The sequence below is a fragment of the Cervus canadensis genome, chromosome 20 (assembly GCF_019320065.1).
Source record: "Cervus canadensis isolate Bull #8, Minnesota chromosome 20, ASM1932006v1, whole genome shotgun sequence".
NCBI classification, from domain to species: domain Eukaryota; kingdom Metazoa; phylum Chordata; class Mammalia; order Artiodactyla; family Cervidae; genus Cervus; species Cervus canadensis.
In genome coordinates, this window is record NC_057405.1 from 1,352,019 (window position 1) to 1,380,005 (window position 27,987).

General features: G+C 41.1%; 1 protein-coding gene and 1 pseudogene across 1 annotated transcript in view; both read right to left on the reverse strand.

Annotated features, from left to right (window-relative positions):
* Window positions 1-27,987, reverse strand: part of CGA (glycoprotein hormones, alpha polypeptide) — a 69,704-nt gene that overhangs the window by 41,395 nt on the left and 322 nt on the right. The gene's annotated exons all lie outside the window — the stretch shown is intronic.
* On the reverse strand, window positions 24,350-27,987 carry LOC122422826 (annotated as a pseudogene).

The following is a 27,987-nucleotide window of genomic DNA, read 5'->3' on the forward strand; positions in this document are numbered from 1 at the left end:
GTAGTCCATGGGGCTGCAGAAGAGTCAGACGTGACTTAGCAACTAAACAACAGTAAGGACTGTTTTGAATGCATCCAAATGGTTTGCCTTCATTAACTCTACATATGTACGTCTGTCAGTTTAGATCCCAACAATAATTTAATATCATATTTCAAAGAACAGTTGTTTTTGCTTTCGAACTTTTTAGTTTGTACTGGGGTACAGCCGATTAACAATGTTGTGATAATTCTGTGTGAACAGTGAAGGGACTCAACCACGCACATGTATGTATCATTCCCAAAGAAAAGCTCTTTGACCTACTGATTCACTACATCTTTCACATAATGTGTATGTCAGTTCTGTGTTTTTTAAACTAATACTGGATTTCCCAAACTGATGTTCATTGTGAAGAAAAGGCATTCTTCAGAGAAAATCATTTGCCTATTAACATTATTAGAAATAATGCTATTAGCATTATTAAACGCAATAGATTGTGGAGAAATCTATTACAAAAATGCAATTGTTGAGATATACTGGGTTATATTGTGGCAACAAGTTAATCTTGAATTCTCGGTTGCTTGCTTAATATAATAAAGATGCATTTCTTGCTCATCCTACATGTCCATCACAGGTCAGCAAGTATCTCTGCTCCATCCAAGGACCCAGGCTGACCAAGACCCTACCAAATTGTAGGCACTCCATATGGAACACATAACTTCCTCAGTTAGAAAAGAAGAGAGATAAAAACTAAAAAAATAAAAGAAAGAAAAGAAGAGAGGCTGAAAAATTATACATAGGCTGCTTATTCCTTCACTCTGAAGATCTCTTTGGCTCCCATTTCATTGGCCAGAACTAGTCACATAGGTTCACAAACCATTAAGAGGCTGAGACATGGAGGAGGAACCAAATGAAACATATGACAAATGAAACATTTGGTGAGCATTACTATTTCTCCCACAATAACATAATAATTTTTTGTCTTTTATTCATCTTTCTTGTCTTTTTTTTTATTGAAGGATAATTGCTTTATTTCTTGTCTTTTGGGAACAGCATAAATTATCGGTCAAGCTGCATGCACTCAAATAGAAATCCTTTTTAAATCATACTGTTTTGCCTTTTGTGCTCATTTATAATCTGTATCTATTTGAACTAGCTTAAGAAGAGTCTGAAAGAAGAGAGTAGTTTCCTGATGTGCCCACTAACAGTTTCCACTGAGACGAAACAGGCCTCTGCAACGCCCCTCGCTGCTTTTTGCTTTTACCCTTGTGATTTGATAGCACTTCTTGGTGGCTCGGATGGTAAAGAACCCACCTGCAATGCAGGAGACTTGGGTTCAATCCCTGGGTCGGGGAGGTCTGCTGCAGAAGGGTATGGTACCCACTCCAGTCTTCTCACCTGGAGCATTCCCTGGACAGAGGAGCCTGGTGGACTACAAGAGTTAGATACAAGTGAGTGACTCACACTTTCACTTTTTCCGTGGTTTGAATACATGGTCCCACTACAAACAGAGATAAACATTCTCTTACACACAGATTACATGCCTATTCAAATGGTCCAATATTGGCTTTAAGATAGAATCAAACTTTCTACTACATGACTTCCCTCAAGAAAACTAAAGACCAAGTATTCTCGAATCAAAGTCTTTATTTTTGTTCAATATCACCCAACCTTAAATGAGTTCATAATTTAAAACACTATAAATCCACTTATCAATATCTTACAACCAGTTTAACTTAATATTTCCATCAGAATATCATATTTCTTAAAGGTATACATTTTCTGAGTCCTTTACTGAAATAGTTTTATGGCCAAGGTCAATGATTAATTATAGCTCCTCTAAAGTCTTTCTGGAATGAAATGATTGTGTATGTGGTCAGGGTAAAGAACTTTGACCTCTGAGAGCTCATTTGTCTGTTTTCGCCCTCAGCAAATATTGCTTCTTGAGAAGAATCTTGCCGAGCCTCAAGATGCTGCCACAGCCATCCGTGTGCCAAAGTGAGATGACTGCTTGATGAGACCCGTGCCTTGCGATCCCAGCCAGTTTGGTGTGGAAAGCTAAGGCTCGCGGCTCTCCACACTGAATACTCATTTGATAACTTTGAGTGAAGCCCTCTGGGAGATTCGCAGAAATGGGAGAACTCTAAAGACAGTAACAAATACTTTGCCGGTTAGGAGGTTTCTAATTCTGTGCTTTCAACAAAATTGAAGGAACACCTAATCAAGCTGTCAGTTGCCCTATTTTTAGCACAGAACTTGAAAGAAGTTTTAAAAATTGAGTAATATTGCCACAATAAAGCTTCTTCCATTCTCATTACTTACAGGAATAAAGATTTCTCACAGGTTGCATCATTAAAAATTTTTTTTGAAAATTGAATGCTGCAAATTCCATCTTTCTTCTAATGATAAGTAATAGCTATCCATGAAAGTGAAACTGATGGCTGCTCAGTTGTATCCAGCTCTTTGAGACCCATGGACTGTAGCCTGCTAGGCTCCTCTATCCATGGAATTCTCCAAGCAAGAATACTGATGTGGGTTGCCATTCCCTTCTCCAGGAGTCTTCCTGACCCAGGGATCAAGTCTCGGTCTCCTGCATTGCAGGCAGATTCTTTACCCTCTGAGCTACCAGGGAATTATCCACAGATGCATGTAAAATGTGAGTAGTAAGAGTCACATCATAGTACTGCTGTGAACAGCAAATAAACTAACACAAAAATGCCATAGACCATGAGTCACAAAAAATCAACACTAATACACATTATTATTTTTATCATTATGACCTTTGTACTTGGCATAGAAGCAACAATCATATGAATTGCAGCTGTTTCCCCATGCATTTCTAAAATGTTTAGAAATGCCTTAGTCTCTTCATCCATAAAATGTGGGTAATAAGAGTACCCTTTTCATGAAGTTGCTGTGACAAGTAATTAACCCAGTTCACGTAAAACAGACAATGCCAGGCACCTAAAGACTATTCGACCCATATGAGCTATTAGTATTCTTCTCCCTACACTTGGCATGCATGCTAAGTCACTTGAGTTTTGTCCCACTCTTTGTGACCGCATGGACTATAGACCACCAGGCTCCTCTGTCCTCGGGATTCTCCAGGCAAGAGCTCCAAAGTGGGTTGCCATGCCCTCCTCCAGGGGATCCCCCCAAGTCAGGGATGTGAACCTGTGTCTCCGACAGCTTCTGCATTGCAGGTGGATTCTTTACCGCTGCGCCACTGGAGAAAATCAATTATGCAGATATCTTAGCACAAGACCATCGGTTCCTGCCTGGTCCCATACTGCTTTTTCAGCTTTTTTTCTGTTAGGATCCAGCATGAAGTTATTCTGGGAGACTCTTCCCTACTTTTCCTCACATTCCCTGCATTTCCTATTTTCTGTTTCTCTGTTTTGCTCAGTTTATTATTTTCCTGAAAGGCCCCTGTTTGTATGTCTGGGCTTACTGTGGGGCTGGTGTTTAGGTTTCTGTTGCTTTGTTATAGGTGCATGCTAAAATAATTGCAGACTGGGCTCCTGCAACCTCATCAAGACGAGATAAAAATGGTGGAAAACGTGAACAGGTCCTACTGACTAGAGTCACAAGACAAGACTGTGCCAATAGCTCTGTGCCCGGTCACTGTGAGAAAACCCTTCCAGGCAACTTCTCTGGAAGATGTCCTAGGAACTCGTCTACACATTATGGTTTGTCTACCCCAGATTCGATGACCTCAGCAATCATGGGAAAAGTGTAATTTGGCACAACTCCATAGTTCTTGGCCAAAACTAAGTCTTAGGTTTTTAAAAAACCAATATAATTTTATAATCCCACAGCCTTACCTCCGAAATCTAAAAACTTATTCATTACCCTGTTGGCAGTAAAACCCAACCCAACTCAGACTCATTTGGCAGTAAATCCTGGCCCAAACTGAGGAGATCATTTACAATCTTTATTCTACTTTGTGTGAATATTTATGTATTCCTGAGAAATATTAGAGTGCTAGATTACTTGATTATGAGTTGCTTTCTTAAACTTTCTATATATGTATATATATATGTATATAAATAATTATAATATGTATATAAAGAATATATATGTAATTATTATATTGTTTTTATATCTATCTGGCCTCTGGTGGAGTTTGGGAAAATAACTTATAATAATCAAGCACTTCAGTATTTCTCAGCAAAACATGTATATGTGTATATGTACATAGATATAATTTTTCTGAAATTAATACTTCAAAAAATCTCTGAATTATGAAACGGATCTGTGTACAAGGGTTGTAGATGTGGGTTTGTGAACTTGAACAGATGTAAAAACACCTGTCATATACAGTCTTCCTTCCACCATGCATTTGACCAGGGTTGAAGCTGGGTGTAGAAACATTGTAAATGAGTAATAATGGGCACGATACCATTAATTTCCAGGTACCATTTCCTGTTTACTAGCAACTTCTTAGGATCGCCTTCACTTACAGTCTCAAGGAAATTCTGGTAAGCTTGTTTGACTTTTCTGGAGATAATACACATCCTAAGTTGTGTATTATCACATGAAAAGTTATGCTTTTCGTGTGTCTGCTTCTTCACCCAGATGTTAAAGCTGTATTACCTTTTATTACCCAAGACTTTTACTGGTGCCCCCAGAGTTGGACTGAAGCAGGTTTCTGAGTCACCCATTTAGGGGCATCTCAGTGTCCTTTCTTCTAGCAGACATAACAGGCTGATTCCAATATTTGTATTTTTTCCACCCTTGTTCCTGTAGTTCAAAATTTGTAGAACCCTGTTCTCATAGTTTGCCATTAATGCTATCGTCATTTTCTTCTTTTCTATTTCCAGTTCTCTCCTTTCTTAAATTGCTCCAAAAATAATCATTCACCTATTTTGGAAATAAACTTTTCATGATTACTAAATTGCATACAAAAATAAATTAAGTATATTACAATTTCATATAAAGAGAACTTGCGTTTAGGGCAGGACTGCTGGCTTTACAATCTTTGAATATAATTTCTAGCCATTACTTTCCATGCGGACAACCTGGGATTCTCTATGTACGCACCACGTGCATGTCTGTGCACGCATCCTCAGTCGTGTCCGACTCTCTGCGGCCCTATGGACTATAATGTAGCCCATTAGGCTCCTCTGTCCATGGGGTGTCCCAGGCAAGAGTACTAGAGTCGGCTGCCGTTTTCTTCTCCAGGGGACCCTCCCCACCCAGGGACTGAACCCGCGTCTCTTGCATCTCCTGCGTTGCAGGCAGATACTTCATCACTAGAGCCATCTGGGAAGCCCCCGATACATGGACCATAGTCACAGTAATTTAAGGGATAATGTGACTTTTCCCAAAAGATGAGAGTGATAATTTGTGTTTCCAGCCAATAAATAGCTTAATAACTCAAGCAGTCTCTCTCCTGCACATGCCCTCACGCCCAGCGTGAACTGTTGCCTGGGAATTCCCCGGCCTTCCAATGGCTAGGGCTGGGTGCTTTCACTGGTGGGGCCCAGGTTCAATCCCTGGCTGGGGAACTAAGATCTCGCAAGTCACACCACATGGTCAGGGTAAGGGGTGGGGAGGACAAAAAACCTGGAATTAATTTAATCGTTCAGTCTGATCATCCAGAAGTTTCTCTCCATTACACTTTTGAAGAAGCCATTGCTGCAGATTCTGGTCTTTGCTGTGGTAGATGGTTCCAATCATAAGCATCAGATTCTGCTTGTTGAAGTTTATACTTGTTCACCTAGACACACACCAAGTAAAAAATCTCTGGTTCTGTGCCTGTGCCAGTAATTAGGGATACAAGGTGATCTTTCCACAAGACGTGCAGAGCAAGCTGGTGATCTGTATAGACTATAAAAGCATGGCCCAGCAGAGGAAGATGTGAGACCCTTAACCCCTGAGGTAACATTAAGGGCTTCTCTGTCATTTGTGAGTCCTTCTGTTCTCCAAGCAATACTCTCTCAAGTAAGTAACAATTGGGGTCTCTTTGTCACTGGCATTTTATGATCAGACCCAGCTCCAGCCCTGACATCATGACACATAAGAGGTAAGAAGCTGCAGTTTATGTTCACCATAATACATTCCTGTAGACTAAAAGTCAATATCCCACTTGACATTCAGAAAATGTCCTCATGAACCTGCCATGAACAAATACCACAGACTGTGGGGCTCACACAGCAGGAATTTATTTTCTCAGTTCTGAGGATGGAAGTCTGAGATCAGGGTGCTATCACGGTTGCATCCTGGTGAGGATTCCATTCCTGGTTTGTAGATGGTCACCTTCTTACTATATCCCAACATGGTGGAGAGAAAGAAAGCGCAAGCTCTGGCTTCTCTTCCTAAAGGTCACTAACCCCTTCTTGAGGGTCCCATCCTGATTACCCCATCTGAAACTATAAAGAAGGCTGAGTACTGAAGAACTGATGCTTTTGAACAGTGGTGCTGGAGAAGACTTTTGAAAGTCCCTTGGACTGCAAGGAGATCAAACCAGTCAATCCTAACAGAAACAGAAAATATTAAGAAGAGGGGGCAAGAATACACAGAAGAACTGTACAGAAAAAGATCTTCACGACCCAGATAATCACGATGGTATGATCACTCATCTAGAGCCAGACATCCTGGAATGCGAAGTGAAGTGACCTTAGGAAGCATCACTATGAACAAAGCTAGTGGAGGTGATGGGATTCCAGATGAGCTATTTCAAATTCTAACAGATGATGCTGTGAAAGTGCTACGCTTAATATGCCAGCAAATTTGCAAAACTTAGCAGTGGCCACAGGACTGGAAAAGATCAGTTTTCATTCCAACCCCAAAGAAAGGCAATGCCAAAGAATGCTCAAACTACCACACAATTGCACTCATCTCACACACTAGCTAAGTAATGCTCAAAATTCTCCAAGCCAGGCTTCAATAGTATGTGAACCCTGAACTTCCAGATGTTCAAGCTAGATTTAGAAAAGGCAGAGGAACCAGAGATCAAATTGCCAACATCCGCTGGATCATTGAAAAAGCAAGAGAGTTCCAGAAAAATATCTACTTTTGCTTTATTGACTATGCCAAAGCCTTTGACTGTGTGGATCACAACAAACTGAAGAAAATTCTTCAAGAGATGGGAATACCAGATCATCTGACCTGCCTCCTGAGAAATCTGTGTTCAGGTCAAGGAGCAAAGTTAGAACTGGACATGGAACAACAAACTCATTTCAAATCAAGAAAGGAGTACATCAAGGCTGTATATTGTCACCCTGCTTATTTAACTTATATGCAAAGTACATCATGCAAAATGTCACACTGGATGAAGCACAAGCTGGAATCAAGATTGCAGGGAGAAATATCAATAACCTCAGATATGCAGATGACACCACCCTTATGGAAGAAAGTGAAGAACTAAAGAAAAGAGCCTCTTGATGAAAGTGAAAGAGGAGAGTGAGAAAGTTGGCTTAAAACTCAACATTCAGAAAACTAAGATCATGGCATCTGGTCCCATCACTTCATGTCAAATAGATGTGGAAACAATGAGAGACTTTAGATGGGGAGAACAATAGATGGGGAAACAGTGAGAGACTTTATTTGGGGGGGGGCTCCAAAATCACTGCAGATGGTGACTGCAGCCGTGAAATTAAAAGACACTTGCTCCTTGGAAGAAAAGTTATGACCAACCTAGATAGCATATTAAAAAGTAGAGACATTACTTTACCAACAAAGGTCTGTCTAATCAAAGCTATGTTTTTTCCAGTAGTCATGTATGGATATGAGAGTTGGACTCTAAAGAAAGCTGAGTGTGGAAGAATTGATGCTTTTGAACTGTGGGGTTGGAGAGCACTCCTGAAAGTCCCTTGGACTGCAAGGAGATCCAACCAGACTATCCTAAAGGAAATAAGTTCTGAATATTCATTGGAAGGACTGATGTTGAAGCTAAAACTCCAATACTTTGGCCACCTGATTTGAAGAACCGACTCATGGGAAAGACCCTGATGCTGGGAAAGAATGAACATAGGGGGAGAAAGGGACGACAGAGGATGAGAAGGTTGGATGGTATCACCAACTCAGTCCACATGAGTTTGAGTAAACTCTGGGAGTTGATGATGGACAGGAATGCCTGGCATGCTGCAGTCCACAGGGTCGCAAATAGTCAGACACGACTAAGCGACTGAACTAACTAATCCTAAAGGAAGTCAATTCTGAATGTTCACTGGAAGGACTGATATTGAAACTGAAGCTCCAGTACTTTGACCACCTGAGAAGAGACCCTGATGCTGGGAAAGATAGAAGGCAAGAGGAGAAGGGGATGACAGGAGATGACAGAGAATGGGATGGTTGGATGGCATCACCGACTCAACATGAGATTGAGCAAACTTGGGGAGATAGCGAAGGACAGGGACGCCTGGCGTGCTGCAGTCCACGGGCTCAGAGAATCAGACTTGACTGAGCGACTGAACAATAACAAAACCTAATTACCCCCCAAGGATTCTATCTCCGAATACCATGACAATAGAAGTTAGGGCTTAAATGTATTAATTTCTGGGGGTGGGGGAGGGGACACAATTCAGTCCATGACAGTTTCATAATGTTTTTTCTGAGCAAATAATGGAATAGTTATGCAGAGGTTAAGCTCCGTGGGAAAAGCATGTGGAAGGGGTGATGTGGCAATAGAGGTTTAAGTGCAAGATCTTCATCGTGAACTTCATGCACGCACACACAAACACACAGACACACATGATTTCACAAGATGGCATCTGGGAAATTTCCCCAAACAGTAGTGCATGGTCTTAACACTAGCAGCAATTTGCTCTCCTATTTGTTTCTAGAGGGGGAATTTATGGGCTTCCCTGCTAGCTCAGACGGTAAAGAATCCACCTGCAATGCAGGAAACCCTGGTTCAATTCCTGGGTTGGGATGTTCCCCTGGAGAAGGGATAGACTACACACTCCAGCATTCTTGGGCTTCTCTGGTGGCGCAGATGATAAAGAATCCATCTTCAATGCAGGAGACCTGGGTTCAATTCTTGTGTTGGGAAGATCCCCTGGAGGAGGACATGGCAACCCACTCCAGTACTCTTGCCTGGAGACCCCCACGGACAGAGGAGCCTGGCGGGCTGCAGATCATGGGGTCACTGAGAGTCGGACACAACTGAGTGACTAAGCACAGCACAGGGAAATTTATATTTCAGAATAATTTTTGGTGTGGTTTTATTTTTTTTGGACAATTTCACCTGAAGACTAGCCAGAGAAAGAAAAGAGCAATCATTCTCCCCTGGCCATTTTGCCTGCTGAAGGGAAGTTTCTTCGTATATCTACATCCACAACTGAGCCTTCATAAAGAGCACTTCTTTGCCCATTATGGGATTGAGCCAGTTAAGGGGAAAGGAGTCGTCACTTATTATTAGCTCTTAATTCTTTTTCAGTTTCTGCATGTATCCAGGTTATAGTGATTGTCTACTTTAGAGGTGATTCCAGAAATAAAAGACTATCCTTTTGAAGACCTGTTCCTTCTTGCTTGATTTTTGTATTCTGTGTTTGCTTAACTTTTACTAATAACCAATATGTCTCTGGAGAAGCAAATGGCAACTGACTCCAGTATTCTTGCTGGGGAATTCCATGGAGAGAAGAGGCTGGCGGGCTACAGTCCGTGGGGTCACAAAAGAGTTGCACAGGACTTAGCGACAAAAGCAACATCGATATGTCTTTGCCTTCCACCCAAGTCCTCTCTCCCCCATGAATCATATTTCATTCTGTTCTGAATTCTTCCTTTTTCTGGTTCTTACAACATGCATTGTATGGGCTGCACTATCACTTCCTCAATAGTTCTTTAAGATGATCACATATAACGTTCAGTAAATATTTGATATTCTATATAAATATTTCTAGCCTATTAATCGGGCTTCCCTGGTGCCCCAGGTGGTGGGGCTTCCCAGGTGGTGCTAGTGATGAAGACCCTGCCTGCCAATGCGGGAGACGTGAGCAACGCGGGGTTCGATCCCTGGGTCAGGAAGATCCTCTGGAGGGAAGCACAGCAACCCATACCACTATTCCTGCCTAGACAAAGGACAGAGGAGCCTGGTGGGCTACAGTCCACAGGTCACAAAGAGTTGGACACAACTGAGGCAACTTACCCCGCACACACGGCAGCTCAGTGGTAAAGAATCCGCCGGCAAATGCAGGAGACGTGGGTTCGAACCCTGGTGCGGGAAGAGCCCCTGGAGAAGGAAATGGCAACCCGCTCCAGCAGTCTTGCCTGGAGACTCTCTTAAAGGAGCCTGGCGAAGGCTACAGTCCGTGGAGTCGCAAACAGCAGAACACGACGTAGTGACGGAGCGCAAGCACACAGGAGTCTTAATTATCTGTCTCCTTAAAAGGAGCCAGCAGGGCAGCGGGAAGCTGTGGGCACTGAGCTGCTTCTGGACACCTCTTCAGGGCTGATGCCGTCAGGCAGTGGTTTCACTCACAGCTCTCAGGCAGGAGTGAAGGGAGGTCAGCGCAGAGCGGAACTCATTTATCAAGCATTCTTTCCAGTCTCTCTGCCTTATACTTGGTCCTGGAGATTCAGATTTAAAAGCAAGGAAACAATTGATCAAAAACAAGAAGTTGCTGCCTTAATAATTCCTCGATTCTGTTTAGGATTCTGTGCTTCCACAGCTGAGGGCCTGAGTTCGATCCCTGATCAGAGAAATACGATCTTAGGTGGCGCAAAAGAGAAAAAGAAAAAAGGAAACTGCTGCCTTGTTGCTCTGGTTCCATTATCCCTGGGACATCTGGGGACATTGGCAGCCTAACATCCATCCCACAGTACAACTGGGAAAGGGTTAAGGACACAGAAGAACACGGGGGTCCCATCCGTAACTACTGAGTGTTTTAAAACCTCATTTGGTGCAGATTATGGCGATTTGATTCAGTGCCAAACGCAGTTTAATAAATATTGGAGGACTTATTAAAAAGAACACATTTGAGAAACAGGATTTAGTGATCAATTTAAATAATTATTTTTAAATGAATCATAAAATTATGTTTGTCCTAGATTCCTGCAGGTTTCTCCAATTCTTGGCTTACACAACAACTTACCCTATCAATGACATTTTTTTTTTTTCCTACAGAAATCCATTAACAATTTATATCTGTAAAGTGCAATGTTGATCACTTGATTGCTGTGAAAAGCAGTGGTTTGCTTTCAGCAAAGGTGACATTTTGGCCCTAATCAAGTCAGAGAATAACTGTGTGTGAAGCTGTTATCTTGGTGCTGAACAATGGAGTCTGTGCATCCCGAACAAAGAATGTATTTGCAAGGTGTTGATTTCAGGAGAGATTTAGAGGAGGAAGTTAATACTTTCTTGCTAAATTCTATATCACCATAATACTTTGAATTAATTGCAAATTAATGCAAAGGGTTGTATGACTGAAAATTATACACAAAGAGCTACAGGAAAATAAATTTAGCTGCTGAAGATATATGTGTTATAAAGCTTTTTATTAAGAAATGGTTAATATTACATTCTTCTCCCAATATTTTCTACATTCTTAGTTCTGCTACTCAACTATGTTACAAGAGGAATTTATTACATTCATTGTATTCCCATTAATCTTTTAAAAAATAAATACTGTATTGCTTTTCATTTTATTTCTCCGCTATTGTTTTTCCACTAGGCAATGATTTTTACCAGGAGGCTGAAATCAATAAACATTTAACAAGTACTATACATAGGTTTATCATCAATCAAAAACCCCAAGGACCTAACACAGCACTTATTAAAATTGAGTTGGGTTTCATCCTTGCTGTTGTATTTTGTGAAACCTCTTTTACAGGTTCTGGTTTATTTTACTGAGAAAATGATGCAATTCTCAATAATAATTGACAAAAGATTTAAGGAAATGTAATTCAGAAAAAAATAATTTACTGCACATAGCTGGAACATGAAAATTTGGAACCTTTTCTTCCACTCTCATTCTGCTTTGGTAATACAGTAGAGAGGGTATTTTGAGACTACTTGGGCTTTATATAGTTTTTACATAGAAAACCTTTACTTAAAAGGAGATCGGAGATAGAGTGCTTTCCAGGAAGGCAAAACCAAACTCATATTTTTGAGGAAAAGCTGCTTAAAATAACATTTGGTTATTTTGGTTATACTGTTAATCAAATATACTTTGGTTGTTTGATTATACTGTCTACCCCTAAGCCAAGAAACTAAGATGGGACAAGCCAAAAACTTAAAGATCAAATTATTAAAATGATGGCAGAACTTTAGAATTAGAGTGTGGCACTAATTATTATTAGGAGTAGAAGGGAAAACACATAGTTAATACTAAGGAAAGCTGAAAATACGGGTACAGATGGACCTACAGAGAAGAGTCTAGCTAGCAATGAGAGGTCCTGGAACTGAAAACCGGACAACTCCAGATGTAACGGTGCAGAGATGACAGAAATGAGCTATCAGGCCAGGACCTCAAACTTTTCATGCACTGGTCTCCTTGTGTAATCCTCCGTCATTTGGTTACTTCTTCCTTTATTGCAGCCCATCACAGTCCAACCTGCAGTATTTCTTTGGGTTCTGGAACCCACTTGCTGGTTTTTCCCACCTGCCAGGAAGAATTTATGGCTGAATGTTTACCAAAGAATAATTCTCACTTATATTAACACAGCAGAGCATCAACAGTGCTAGGAGCACATTCTTCCACTTCAAGAAACTCACCGCCATTATTTTCACACATTATCCTCGCCAAATGGAGCTCAGTATTGTTTGAAATGGCTGTGTTGTCTATACCGGCATGTATATGGTTATAAAGGAAATTTCTTGGGGAATGTCTTGATAGTTAAGAAAAGGAAAGGAAAGGAAAGGTGTGAAGGTGTAAACACTTTGTGGAGAATAAAGTTTAGTAATTAGAAATAAGTCTCTGCAAGAAACTGGGAATTTTGTAAGACTGACCATAAAATCTCTGGGCCTACAAACCCTTCTGTAATCAATCTATTCCCCCAAAAAATGTTCTCAGAAGGCTGTCACTCCTTTTTCTCCCACCATTTGATTTATAAATTAAAGTCAGGGATATTTTGTTGAAAATGTCCAACAAACCAAAAGAGGATAAGGCCCATTAAAAATTTGTATACTCCCAAGTGTAAAATAGACAGTTAGCGGGAACCTGCTACAAGGCACAAGAGTCTCAGCGTGGAGCTCTGTGATGACCTAGAAGGGTGGGATGAAGGGGGTGTGGGAGGGAGGTCCACCAGGGAAGGGAAATACGTATCCCTGCAGCTGACTCACTTCACTATACTCCAGAAACTAACACAACATTGTAAAGCAACTATATTCGAATAAAAAAAAAGAATATTTTCAGATCATGAAAATTCAGGAACTCATTAGAAAAGACCCTGATGCTGGGAAAGATTGAAGGCAGAGGAGAAAAGGGATGATAGAGGATGGATGGCGTCACCAACTCAATGGACTTGAGTTTGAACAAACTCCAGGAGATGGTGAAGGACAGGGAAGCCTGGCGTGCTGCAGTCCCCAGGGTTGCAAAGAGTTGGACACGACTGAGTGACTGAACAACTGGTCGGTTCAGAGACTTCTCAGCTTCTCAAAGGCTAGTATTACTTTTGCAGAATATGTTACAACTTGAATGCATGGTAATCTATCAAATAGGAGAAGAAAAATCAGGGCAACAACTGTCACTCCAAGCTTTAGTTAATATTCCTTTAGAATAGGGTGATTTTTCAGAGCCTTAAATGCTTGCAACTGAAAACAGCTTTATGAATAAGAATAAGGTAAATTCTTAGCAGATCAATACCTTGTTTTCAAGGAGCCGGGTTCTCATTCTATGTAACTATGGAAATCAGATTACACAGGAAGACAATCTTCCCCAGAGAGCTGGTTACAGGTGAACCTTCTCATACTGCTAGTGAAATTAAAATTCCAAATCCAGCTGTGTTGATTGAATTCAACACACTCTACTGGGCATATGCCTCCTTTTAGTAAGCTTTATTTTAGTAAACGGAAACAAAGTACAAATACTCTGATTGAAAGGCGTATTTGGCTTCTGAGTGTAATGCTGCTGAACAATGTGAAAACATCCTCTGCATCAAGAATCTGGTATTAACATCCTTTACAACCAGCAGTAACACTTAGCAATTGGTTTTGATAAATTGTTTTCTAAGCCAAATCATTGTTATGTTTTCTAACATTTCCAGGCTCCTCTCTCCATGGGGTTTTCCAGGCAAGAATACTGGAGTGGGTTGCCATTTCCTTCTCCAGGGGATCTTCCAGACCCAAGGGTTGGACAGGGATCTCCTGCAACTCCTGCGTTGGTAGGTGAATTCTTTCACCACTGAGCCACATGGGAAGCCCATTTTGTCTTAGGTATCTCTGTTTTACAAGTTTCAAGTTGTTGATTCTGTACTAAAATTAACCAGTTTAAAGACTATCTTCCATCTTTTAGGACATTAGCACTTGTGTTGGTTTCCTGTGACGACTGTAATAAATGACCGCAGACTAAGTAGCTTAGAACAATACAGATTTGTTAACTCACAGTTCAGGAGGTCAGAAGTCCTAAAGGAGTCTCACTGTTAAGGTCAAGGTTTTGGCAGGGCTACATTCCTTCTAGAGGCTCTAGAAGAGAATCCACTTCCTTGCCTTTTCCAGTTTCTAGAGGCTGTTGCTCCCTTTCATCTTCAAAGCCAGCAACGGCTAATCAAGTCTTTCTCACGTGGATCATTCTGACCTCCATATGTTATGACCAACCTAGACAGCATATTAAAAAGCAGAGACATTACTTTACCAACAAAGGTCCGTCTAGTCAAAGCTATGGGTTTTCCAGTAGCCGTGTATGGATAAGAGAGTTGGAAAGCTGAGTGCCGAAGAACTGATGCTTTTGAACTGTGGTCTTGGAGAAAACTCTTGAGAGTCCCTTGGACTGCAAGGAGATCCAACCAGTCCATCCTAAAGGAGATCAGTCCTGGGTGTTCATTGGAAGGACTGATGTTGAAGCTGAAACTCCAATACGTTGGCCACCTGATTTGAAGAACTGACTCATTTGAAAAGACCCTGATGCTGGGAATAATTGAAGGTGGGAGGAGAAAGGGACGACAGAGGATGAGATGGTTAGGTGGTATCACTGACTCCATGGACATGCGTTTGAACAAGCTCTGGGAGTTGGTGATGGACAGGGAAGCCTGGCGTACTGCAGTCCATGGGGTCGCAAAGAGTCAGACATGACTGAGCGACTGAAATGAATTATCCATATTCATTTGTATAATTTTTTCAGACTCCACATTTATGTGATATCATGTGATATTTGTTTCTGACACTTCACTTAGCATGTTAATCTCTAGGTCCTTCCATGTTGCTGCAAAGTCTTTCTTATGGCTGAGTAGTGTTCCCTATACATGTCTATGTGTATATGGATAGATATAGCTATACACATATGATATGTATGTATGGGAAGCGCAAGTTGCTCAATCATGTCCGACCCCATGGACTATGCAGTCCATGGAATATCTAGGCCAGAATGCTGGAGTGGATAGCCATTCCCTTCTCCACGGGATCTTCCCAACCCAGGAATCGAACCCAGGTCTCCCACATTGCAGGCGGGTTCTTTACCAGCTGAGCCACAGGGGAAGCTCAATATATATGTATGGAGTTTCCATACATACATGAAAAGTATGTTCTCCATTGTGGCTACACCAATTTACAGTCCCACCAACAGTGTAGGAGGGTCCCTTTTCTCCACACCCTCTCCAGCATTTATTGTTTACTATTATTATCTTCAATTTTTTGGAATAGTTTGAGAAGTATAGTATAAGTTCTTCTTTATATATTTGGTAGAATTCCACAATGAAGCCATCTACTCTTAGAGTTTTGTGTGTGATGATTTTTTAAAATTATAGATTTTGTTTCACTTCTAGCAATTGCTGTGTTCAATTTGTCTGTTTCTTCTTCTTTTTAAAAAAATTTGAGTAGAGTTGATTTACAATGTCATGTTAGTTTCAGCTATAAGCAGCATGATTCAGTTATATGTATAAATGTATTGATTCCTTTTCAGTCTCTTTTCCCACTTAGGTTATTACAGAATATTGAGCAGAGTTTCCTGTGCTATATGGCAGGTCCTTGTTGATTATTTGTTTTATGTAGTGTATGTACGTTAATTCCAAGCTCCTAATTTATCCTTCTCCCCCACGTCCCCTTTGGTAACTATAAGGTTGTTTTCAAAATCTGTGAGTCTGTTTCTGTTTTTTAATGATTTCCTTTGTATCATTTTAAAAAAATAGATTCCACATGGAAGTGATATTATTGTCTGTTTCTTCTTGACTCAGTCTTGGCAAGCTGCATCTTTCTAGAAATTTGCCCATTTCCTATAGGCTGTCAAATTTATTGGCATATAACTGTTCCTCTTATGATTTTTTATATTTTGTAGTATTGGTTTTTATTTCTGCTCTTTCATTTCTTATTTTGTTTATTCAATTAAATGAGACTCAATTGTAAGCAATTATTATGCTGTGTAATATTAGTAAAAAACTTCATGAATATACCATGTTTGAAATTGTTTATTAACTTAGATGTTAAAATATTCCCTTAAGGGGAAAACTTATTCTCTTACATCAGTAAAGGAATATTAAGAGTGAGCTAATGTTTCTTTCTCATTTGATATTTCTGCTGATAGAATGGCTTTCTGGTACATTATTTCTGTTTTGTATTAGTGACAGGTCGCAAATGGCTTGATTTCTAGTAAGAATTACTTATTTTATATAAAATACTCAGTGAACCAAGGAGGCAACTTGTTTTAACTTAGCTTCAGGAAGCCCAAGTCTTGCTGTTACTTTCATTCCACTGTAGGAGCTCCTTCCTCTAGTGCTGCCCTATTTCAAGTATAGAGAGAAACCGAACACTTAGAAGCACTCAACTGTCTCGGCTTTGGTGCATCATTTAGAAAGTAAGAATCCTTTTTTACCGAGTGCTGACTGGCACAACCAGCAGGGGAGTGAAGCCGAAAAGAGAAACCGGGAGAAGCTTACGTGTTCTCTGTGCTTGGGTTTCCTGTCAAACGAGTAAAAGCAGGAATGAAAAAATGAATCGAATGTGCTTCACATCAACTTTCAAGATTAAAGTCAAAACATCAGGTTTTAACTTCCAAGTGATCGCTACGTATCGCTCCTCACAGAATAATTAGAAACTACTGTGTACATGTTTATTTGAGGTCGTAGGTCTATAACTATCAAAACTAGCTTTAGGACAAACAAGATGTTGGAGTATTTTGTATTTTTCGTTTACTCGAGCTATACATATGTATATATATATATATATATATGGGACTCAAAAGGTTACTTTTAAAAGGGTAACCGATCTCCATTACTATCCTGTATAAAGTTTGTGCACTAAGAATTTTCCGTTGGTCCAAACACTTTCCCTTTAAAGCACAGTACACGTAAAGTCCCCACTGTGTTAAAGATGACTGCATCCGTGTGCCCTGCAGGCGTCATGCAGGATGTCCAGAGTATCTGTAGTGATGATCTTCATGAATTGAAGCCTGAGCCCTCCATTTCCGCCTCTGAACTCATAAAGCCATTTTTTGGTACAATTATTTTGGAAAGTAACTTCCTTTGATACACTTGCCACTGTTAAGTTTCTATCTGGGGAGGGGGGCATATCTTCTCAGATCCTTAAAATCTGAACTTGTGTCTTAGTTGCTCTGATGTTGAGTGATTACTATTTTTTTGTTTGTTTTGTTTTGCTTCCAGTGACTCAACATGCTTCTATTATATTGGATCTTTGATCTCTTTAGAAACCCCTTTCAGGCCACTAAATATTTTTTAAGTTTTGGCCATCAGCCTTCTCATTGTATCCTCTACTTTGGCCATCCCATCCATTTTCACGGCTTTGATTTTTATTTTAATTTTTATAAACCTGACTCCCAAATCAATATCTCCAAACTGAACTTTTCCCCTCACGCATCCACCTGCCTGATAGACAGCATCACCTAGGTGTTGTGCTGGCATCTCCATCCCAAAATGAACCCATCAAGATCCCCTCCCGCACTTGCTCTCACCCAGGTTAAGCTTTCTCTTGCTTTCTTATTTCTGTTCAGGGTATTACTGCCCTTCCAAGTTTTGGCTTCCAAACCTTGAGTTCAGCTTTGACCTTTTGCTTCCCCTCTCCTGTCTGTCCCACAGCTGTTCAGACTTGCCTACGAAATCTTTCCATCACTTCTCTTCTCCCTTCCCAATGTCGTGTCCCAGCAGCTCTTATAAACCTCTCCCAGGAAAAAGTTTCTTAATTAGCCTCTTTGCCTTCTGTCTCTTCTATTTGGTCCTGAGGATTTCCAGCTAGAGTTCCTCTTGTAAAGGACAACTCCGATTTTAAGGCAATGCAAGGTGGCTCAATGGTAAAGAATCTGATACAATGCAGGAGACGCGTGGAAGACGTGGGTTCGATCCCTGGGTCAGGAAGATCTCCTGGAGGTCAGTGGCAACCTGCTCCAGTATTCTTGCCTGGGAAATTCCCATGGACAGAGAAGCTTGGCAGGCTACAGTCCAAGGGGTCGCAAAAGGGTCAGACAAGACTTAGCGACTAAACAACAACATCAGATTTGAGCCCCCAAATCTGGAGTAAGCTAAGGGTGGAGGATTAGTTAAGCCACTTTACCTTCAATTCACTAGTTCTTATTTGTATTGTGGATAATGATAATTTCTATAAGCTGTCATTATAGTTGCAATTACATGAACATATGCACATAAGATGATTTTCCCTGGCATTTTTGGCCTTCCCAGGTGGTGCAGTGATAAAGAATCCACCTAACAATGCAAAAGATGCCACAGACAGAGATTTGATCCCTGGATCGGGAAGATCCCCCGGAGAAGAAAATGGAAACTCACTGCAGGAATGCTTGCCTGGCATTTTATTACGAACAGCACTCAGTAGATGGTAAGTTATCGTTATCACGTCACTGTGCTGCTCAAAACGGTCAACAGGCTGGCAGTCCAGTGGTTAGGACTGTATGCTGTCGCTGCCGGCGGAGGTTGGATCCCTGGTCAGAGGAGTAAGATTCCGCAAGCCGCGAGGTGTGGCCAGACACAGTACTGTGAGCGGTGCTGTGATAGTCACAGCTCTAATCTACCCTTCCAGCGCTGGATCCCACCTGCCGGACCTTCGGTCGTACGTGCCAAGCTGTTCTCTACACATGTCACTTACCTAACGTGTTTCTTAGTTTCTCCTTTGTCTCGCGGCTGTTTATTTCATTTCCCCATCTGAGTCAACATTCTGTTAATTACAACTGTGAAATTAAGTAAAAAGGGATATTATTAACTCACCCATGGGAGTCAGTCAGGGACCACAAGGATGTCAGGCCTCACGGAAAGCACCCGCTCGGTCACTGGCTTTTCGGGACCCCGCAGGCTCCGCTTCTTTCTACACATCGGCTTCATTTCCTGCCCAGCGAGTTGGCTTTCTTTGCCTCTTCTTCTACTGCAGCAACTCACCTCACAGGTGTATGCCTCACTATCTCCATCCACTCAGCTTCACACACATATCAAATGACTCTGCATTCCAACTGCGAATTTCTGGGTCAAAGAGTCATTACAATCCAATCAGGTTCAGCATCAGGGCAGACCGCCTCAAACAGTCCGAGGGGCCAGGGCCCCCCTGTGTATGCCAGGCAGCTCTCAGAGCAAATCTATTCAGGGTAAGATGTTCCAAAGCCAGTTAATATCCCAGAAAATAAGATCATTAGGGTATGAATAATGTCTTCTTATCTTTACATTTTCTCATCATCCTTACAAAGTGTGACATCCATAGACCCTTTCATTAAATGTTTGTAGAAGGTCCGAAATTTTCTATTGTGAGTTTGCTAAAAGCAATACCAATATTAAGAGTGACGTTAAATTTATAATGTACTTAGTCTACAGAGAAAGATATAGACTTGAATGGGAGCTCTAAGACCTCATAATGCAATGGAAATTTTTGCCCAAAAGTGAAGGCCACACGAAAAGAGGCTCAGTGTCACTAATTATCAGAGAAGGCAAATCAAAACCACAGTGAGGTATCACCTCACACTTGTCAGAACAGTCATCTTCAAAAAGTCCACAAACAACGTACTGGAGAAGGTGTTGGGAAAAGGGAACCCTCCCACACTTTGGTGGGGATGTAAATTGGTACAGCCACTATGGAAAACAATGGAACTTCCTGCAAAAAACTCAAAGTACAACTATCATATGATCCAACAATTCCATTCCTGCGTATACATCTTGAAAAGGAGAAAACTCTAATTTGAAAAGATACACGTATCCCTATGTTCATAGCAGCACTGTCTACCATAGCCAAGACACAGTAACCCAAACGCTGATTAACAGATGACTGGCTTAAGATGTGGTGTGAATACACACACACACACACACACACACAGGCACACACACACAAATGCTGATTAACTGATGACTGGCTTAAGACGTGGTGTGAACGCACACATACACAAATGCTCATTAACAGATGACTGGCTTAAGATGTGGTGTGAACACACACACATACACACAGGCGCACACACACAAACGCTGATTAACAGATGACTGGCTTAAGACGTGGTGTGAATGCACACACACACAGGCGCACACACACAAAGGCTGATTAACAGATGACTGGCTTAAGACGTGGTGTGAACGCACACACACACAGGCGCACACACACAAAGGCTGATTAACAGATGACTGGCTTAAGATGTGGTGTGAACGCACACACACACAGGCGCACACACACAAAGGCTGATTAACAGATGACTGGCTTGAGATGTGGTGTGAACGCACACACACACAGGCACACACACACAAACGCTGATTAACAGATGACTGGCTTGAGATGTGGTGTGAACGCACACACACACAGGCGCACACACACAAATGCTCATTAACAGATGACTGGCTTAAGATGTGGTGTGAACACACACACATACACACAGGCACACACACAACGGAATGTTACTCAGCCATAAAAAGAATGAAATGTTGCCATTTGCAGCAACATGGATGGGCCTAGAGATGATTATACTCAGTAAAGTAAGTCAGACAGAGAAAGATAAATACTGTAGGCTATCTCTTATATGTGGAATCTAAAAAATAATATAAATGAATGTGTATACAAACCAGAAACAGACTCACAGACTACTGGTCCCCAAAGGTGGGGAGGACAGCTGAGAGGCACAACATTAACATATGCAAACCACCATGAGTAGAACAAGCAGGTAACAAGGATTTACCGTATAACACAGGGAAGTAGGCCCCAAACCCTGTGACAGCCTATAATGGAATATAATTTGAAAAAATACGGAATGCCTGTGCTGCACAACCGAAACTAGCACAACACTGTCAATCGACTCTACTTCAGCTTAAAAAAGGCTGCTCGATTTGACCCAACATTTAAGAAATGCTCATCAAAGTATGGTGCTATTTTTAAATGATGAGATTGTTTTAAAGGCTTGACAAAACATAGTTCTACGAAGGATTCCTTGAAAATGGGTTCTTTTCAACACCTTTCTAAAGTGTTGATGGGACTGTAGCTGGTCCAACCTTTTGGAAGCACAATTTAGCAACATCTGAGTAAATTAAAATCACAAATTATTTTCATTTAACAATTCTTCATTGGAGAACTTATCCCACTCATTTACCTATTCAAATAATCAAATATATGCACAAGGAAGGTCTCTGCAGCATTTTTATTAAAAAAAACAAAAAATAACCTAATTGCCCATCAGAGAAATGATTAATTAAATTACCTTCATTTATACCATGGACTATCATATGCCCATTAAAAGGAATGCCGATATGGAAAACTTGTAAATAAATTATTGAGAGAAAGAAGCAAAATGGAAAACCATTCAACTAAGTGGCATGAATAGATTTGTTAAAAAATAAGAGTGGTAATAAGCATACATTGCTTATATATACAGAAGAAAATTCTTTTTTTTTTTGGCCACTGCATGGCTTGCAGGATCTTAGTTCCCTAACCAGAGATTGAACCTCAGTTCCTAGCAGTGAGAGTGCAGAGTTCTAACCACTGGATCACCAGTGAAAATAAAATTTTAAGACTAAGTAAACCACTGCTGAGCCAAGTAACAGGGTGGGACTTGATTTTGGAGGTCAGAAATGGAGGAAGATGTTTATTTTTTATTTTATATCTTTATTTGCTGTTTGAAAATTTTATGCAAACACAAATTATATTTATAATTTTAAAACTAATGGCACCTAATTAGCAAGTATAGGAAGTCTCAGAACCATGGATATTTGGAATTTACAAATCAAATTTAAGTCTTTCTTCCCTGTCCACTTACCCTTGTATGTATAAAAAGATGCACTTTAATAAGACTGATAAATAAAGGGAAATTTTTGAACTCTTCTCCTACCCCTTCACACCACTTCTCATAGGGCTGTTAAGAAGTAATCATGTTCTTCTCCTTAACAAGGAGTTTTTCTGGGGATGCATGAGGAAGAGGTTCAAAAATGCATACTTATTAAAAACACCCCTCCCACAAGCTTCTCATTGAACTAGGAGCTTAGGAGTTAAATGATTCACAAAACAAAGGCTTTGAATAATAGGATGATTAGAGCAAATTTTGAGGAGTTGGCTATAACTTTTTTGAAAACAGATTTGTGCCCACTGGTGGGTGGGGCAAGAAAGAGGTTATTTAGCCTTTTTTTCTTTCTTTTCTACAAAATAGATACAATGGCCATGAGTCAGAGGGAAGGAGAGGAAGGTAGAAATTCGGTAACTCTAGGTCTGGAACCATATTATTTGAAGGATCCCAAAGTGATGGTTAGAAATGCAGATTTCTAGAGCCCAACTTCAGTCTACTTAACCAGACTTTCTAGAGGTGTGGCCTGAGAATTTGCATTTAAGTCAAAATTTTCAAGTGAATTGATGCACACTAAAGTTTTAGAGGTTCTCCTGTAACATAATTCAGACACTGAAGAATAAACCTTATCTGGAGTCAGAGGTAATCTTCTTACATTTATTTTTCTCTTTAGAATTCTAGGAAGGTGGTAAGGTCTCATATTAAGCATTGCACTAAATGACAGTGAGTAATCTCATGGTGAAAAAATTGAGAAAAGATTTGATTATGTTAAAAAAAAAAACAATTGGACTGGAAATTTAGACTCTCTTGAGCAGACAATAAAAGAAAAAACAATATTGTAACAAAATGTGAGAGCAAAGACAAAATTAAATTAGATCTAAAGCACAGTTTGTTTGTGAAAGAGAACGCTAGAGCCTGCGTTCTTGCAGTTTATCTGATACAGTGTAACAACTGAACAATTATCTTGCCATCTTTTGATTCTGCTTGCCATAACGGTTGATTACAGATAATTTGGTTGATTAACGCAGACTCCCCCAAATATTTGAAAGGCGGCTGTAAATAGGTTCCTGGAGGTGTGCTGTGCTGAGTCGGTCAGTTGTGCCTGACTCTTTGCGACCCCATGGACTGTAGCCCGCCAGGCTCCTCTGTCCATTGGGATTCTCCAGGCAAGTATACTGGAATGGGTTGCCGTACCCTCTTCGAGGAGATCTTCCCAACCCAGTGATCAAACCGAGGTCTTCCGCATTGCAGGCAGATTCTTTACCATCTGGAGAAGAGCATGGCAACCCGCTCCATTCTTCTTACCTCAGTTCAGTTCAGTTCAGTCGCTCTGTCATGTCCGACGCTGTGACTCCATGGACTGCGGCACACCAGGCCGCCCTGTCCTTCACCAACACCCGGAGCTTGCTCAAACTCATATCCATCGAGTTGGTGATGCCATCCAACCATCTCATCCTCTACCATCCCCTTCTCCTCCTGCCTTCAGTCTTTCCTAGCATCAGGGTCTTTTCAAATGAGTCAGTACTTCGCATCAGGTGGCCAAAGTATTGGAGCTTCAGTTTCAGCATCAGTCCTTCCAATGAACACCCAGGACTGATCTCCTTCAGGATGGACTGGTTGGATCTCCTTGTAGTCCAAGGGACTCTCAAGAATCTTCTCCAACACCGCAGTTCAAAAGCATCATTTCTTCAGTGCTCAGCTTTCTTTATAGTCCAACGCTCACATCCATACATGACTACTGGAAAAACCATAGCTTTGACTAGATGGACCTTTGTTGGTAAAGTAATGTCTCTGCTTTTTAATATACTGTCTAGGTTGGTCATAACTTTCCTTCCAAGGAGCAAGTGTCTTTTAATTTCATGGATGCAGTCACCATCTGCAGTGATTTTGGAGCCCCCCCAAATAAAGTCTCTCACTGTTTCCCCATCTATTTGACATGAAGTGATGGGACTGGATGCCATGATCTTAGTTTTCTGCATATTGAGTTTTAAGCTAACTTTTTCACTCTCCTCTTTAACCAAGAGACTCTTTAGCTCTTCTTCACTTTATTTTTTATTTGATTTGATTTTGACAGGAAATAGCAGTTATTGGTGAGCATGATCAAGAAGGGGACAGCGCCATGAGTGCAGGGCCCACCATTTGTCCAGGGAACCACGATTAGGGATGTATTTGACACCACAGCCGTCCGGAATGAGTCGCTTTTCTGCCACCGTGTTTTCAAATTCATCCACATTGAACTTGGTAAATCCCCACTTCTTGGAGATGTGGATCTTCTGGTGGCCAGGGAACTTGAACTTGGCCCGGCGGAGGGCTTCAATCACATGCTCCTTGTTCTGCAGCTTGGTAAGGATGGACATTATGACCTGGCCAATGTGGACCCTGGCCACTGTGCCCTGGGGCTTTCCAAAGGCACCTCGCATACCTGTCTGGAGTCTATCAGCTCCAGCGCAAGACAAATTCCTGTTGATGCGGGTGACACAGAAGGGGTGGAGCCCCACTCGGATGTGAAAACCATCTTTGCCACAGCTTTTCACCAAGTACTTGTTGGCACAAATACGGGCAGCCGCCAGGGCTTCAGAGGTGAGCTGCTATACTCATCTGACACCATGTGGCCAAAGAATGGGAACTCATCCACTTTGGCCTTCTTACGCCCCAAGTCGAAGATGCAGATCTTAGCATCAGGGACACCGCGGCAGAAGCAGGACTTTGGGTTCAGCTTGTTCTTATAATACGGGTCACACCGGGCAGGGTGGTGGCCCGTGGCAACACCAGGATCTTCAGTGGCTTGCCGAAGGGAAAGAGCGCTTCTTCACTTTCTGCCATAAGGGTGGTGTCATCTCCACATCTGAGATTATTGATATTTCTCCTGGCAATCTTGATTCCAGCTAATGTCTCATTCAGCCCAGCATTTTTCATGATGTTCTCTGCATATAAGTTAAATAAACAGGGTGACAATATACAGCCTTGATGTACTCCTTTCCCTATTTAGAACCAGTGTCTTGTTCCATGTCCAGTTCTAACTGTTTCTTCTTGACCTGCATAAACATTTCTCAGGAGGCAGGTCAGGTGATCTGGTATTCCCATCTCTTGAAGAATTTTCCACAGTTTGTTGTGATCCACACAGTCAAAGGCTTTGGCATAGTCAATAAAGCAGAGGTATATGTTTTTCTGGAACTCTCTTGCTTTTTCAGTGATCCAACAGATGTTGGCAATTTGCTGTCTGGTTCCGCTGCCATTTCTAAAGCCAGCTTGAACATCTCGAAGTTCACAGTTCATATACTGTTGAAGCCTGGCTTGGAGAATTTTGAGCATTACTTAGCTAGTGTGTGAGATGAGTGCAAATGTGTGGTAGTTTAAACATTCTTTGGCATTGCCTTTCTTTGGGGTTGGAATGAAAACTGACCTTTTCCAGTCCTGTGGCCACTGCTGAGTTTTCCAGTATGCCAGTTTGCTGGCATATTGAGTGTAGCACTTTCACAGCATCATCTTTTAGGATTTGACATAGCTCAACTGGAATTCTGTCACCTCCACTAGCTTTGTTCACAGTGATGCTTCCTAAGGTCCACTTGACTTCGCATTCCAGGATGTCTGGCTCTAGGTGAGTGATCACACCATCACAATGTGGTTATCTGGGTCATGAAGATCTTTTTTGCATAGTTCTGTGTATTCTTGCCACCTCTTCTTAATATTTTCTGCTTCTGTTAGGTCCCTACCATTTCCGTCCTTAATTATGCCCATCTTTACATGAAATGTTCCCTTGGTATTTCTAATTTTCTTGAAGAGACCTCTAGTCTTTCCTGTTCTATTATTTTCCTCTATTTCTTTGCACTGGTCACTGAGGAAGGCTTTTTTTTTTTTTTTTTTTTTTTTAATCTCTCCTTGCTATTCTTTGAAACTCTGCATTCAGATGGGTAAATCTTCCCTTTCCTCCTTTGCCTTTCACTTCTCTTCTCTCAGCTATTTGTAAGGCCTCCTCAGACAACCATTATGCCTTTTTGCCTTTCTTTTTCTCGGGAATGGTCATGATCACTGCCTCTGGTACAATGCCATGAACCTCCATCCAAAGTTCTTCAGGGACTCTGTCTCTCAGATCTAATCCCTTGAATCTATTTGTCATTTCCTCTGTATAATCATAAGGGATTTTGTTTAGGTCATATCTAAATGCCTAGATAATCCTATTCTTGCCTAGAGAATGGACAGAGGAGCCTGGTGGGCTACAGTCCACAGGGCTGCAAAGAGCCGGACACAGCTGAAACAACTTAGCACACACACGGTGTTTAGAGAGGATCATTACTCACTCTGTAAAGTCTAGGATATTTTTGATAATATGAGGATAAGTATAAATATATTATCTATGACTGCCCAAAATAAATTGAATTGAATTTAGTTCAACGGACATTTATTGACTACTCATTTTTACCCTGAAATGTGTCAAGGAATAATACACAAGGGAGCCTGGATATAAGACACGATCTCTACCCTCAAAGGGCTTATAGGCTCACGAGCATGGACTGTAATAAAAGGCAAGATAAGGGATTTCAAATCAAAATGCAGTAAATAATAGATTGAAGCGATAGGAGTTTTGAAGGGTGGTTATTTCTGTATGGAAAGTGGGGGGGGGGTGTCATGTGAGCTAAGGGAAAGCAGAACACATCAGTCAGTTCAACTTTGATGACAGATACATCCAGACTTCACTCCACTACCAAGAGAAAGGAAGACTGATCCAAGGAGCCCTGATTACAGAGGGTGTGGTCGAGAGAGTGAGGGTGTGGAGAGAGGAATCAGAGTAAATGAACATTTTTGTAAGGGTGTGACAGAGGGTCAGCATCTCGTGGGACTGATCTGGTCCAGTATATGAACAGAATACTGAACACCCAAACTGATGCTATTATTATTGTTTTTGTTGTTATATTGAAGAATATACCTGTATGAATCACAGAAATCAGCAAAACTCCTAAGAAGTTGATGTCTTAAAATAGTAAAAGAAACCTGTGCGTTTCCAAGTTCATCACACTTTGACAATCCTGTTTTTAAAAATCCAGATACCACAAAAGTGATATTGTTTGATGGATTTCCAATGAGGTAAAGGAAATGCAATGATTAATACTTAGAAATAAGAAAAAGGCACTTTTTATATTGCCTTTCTAAAGGCAGTTTCTATATTTCTTCTCCAGACAGATGCTGTGAATCAACACAAGCATTCCCTGAGACAGCATAGGCCACATTTATGATTTCAAGATTTTATTTTGCTTTATTTTGCAATTCTTTTCACCTAGGTTAATATGTTTGAATAATTGACACTCTATTAAAAGTATTTTTCCTTAGAATGCTATTAGTCTTTTCTCACCCGCACTTGGCTTTTCCTCAGGGAAAGAAAGACAAATCCAAATAGGCAATACAAATATCCCTCTTCATTTAACTACTTTTTCATATAAATATATCCCCTGGAGAGGGAATGGCTACCCACTCCAGCATTCTTGCCTGGAGAATCCCATGGACAGAGGAGCCTGGTGGGTTACAGTTCATGGGGTCGCAAAGAGTCTGACAGGACTGAGCAACTACCACTTTCACTTTTTCACTTTCATTTAAATATATATGCTATCTTCTTTCTGGAAAGAATTCAAGCCATCCTTTTAAACGCGGCCCGGCGGTTGCGGTGCCTTTGGCATCCGTTCAGTATCTGGCACATCACCTGTCTCTTGTTCTCAACTGCGGACCCCAT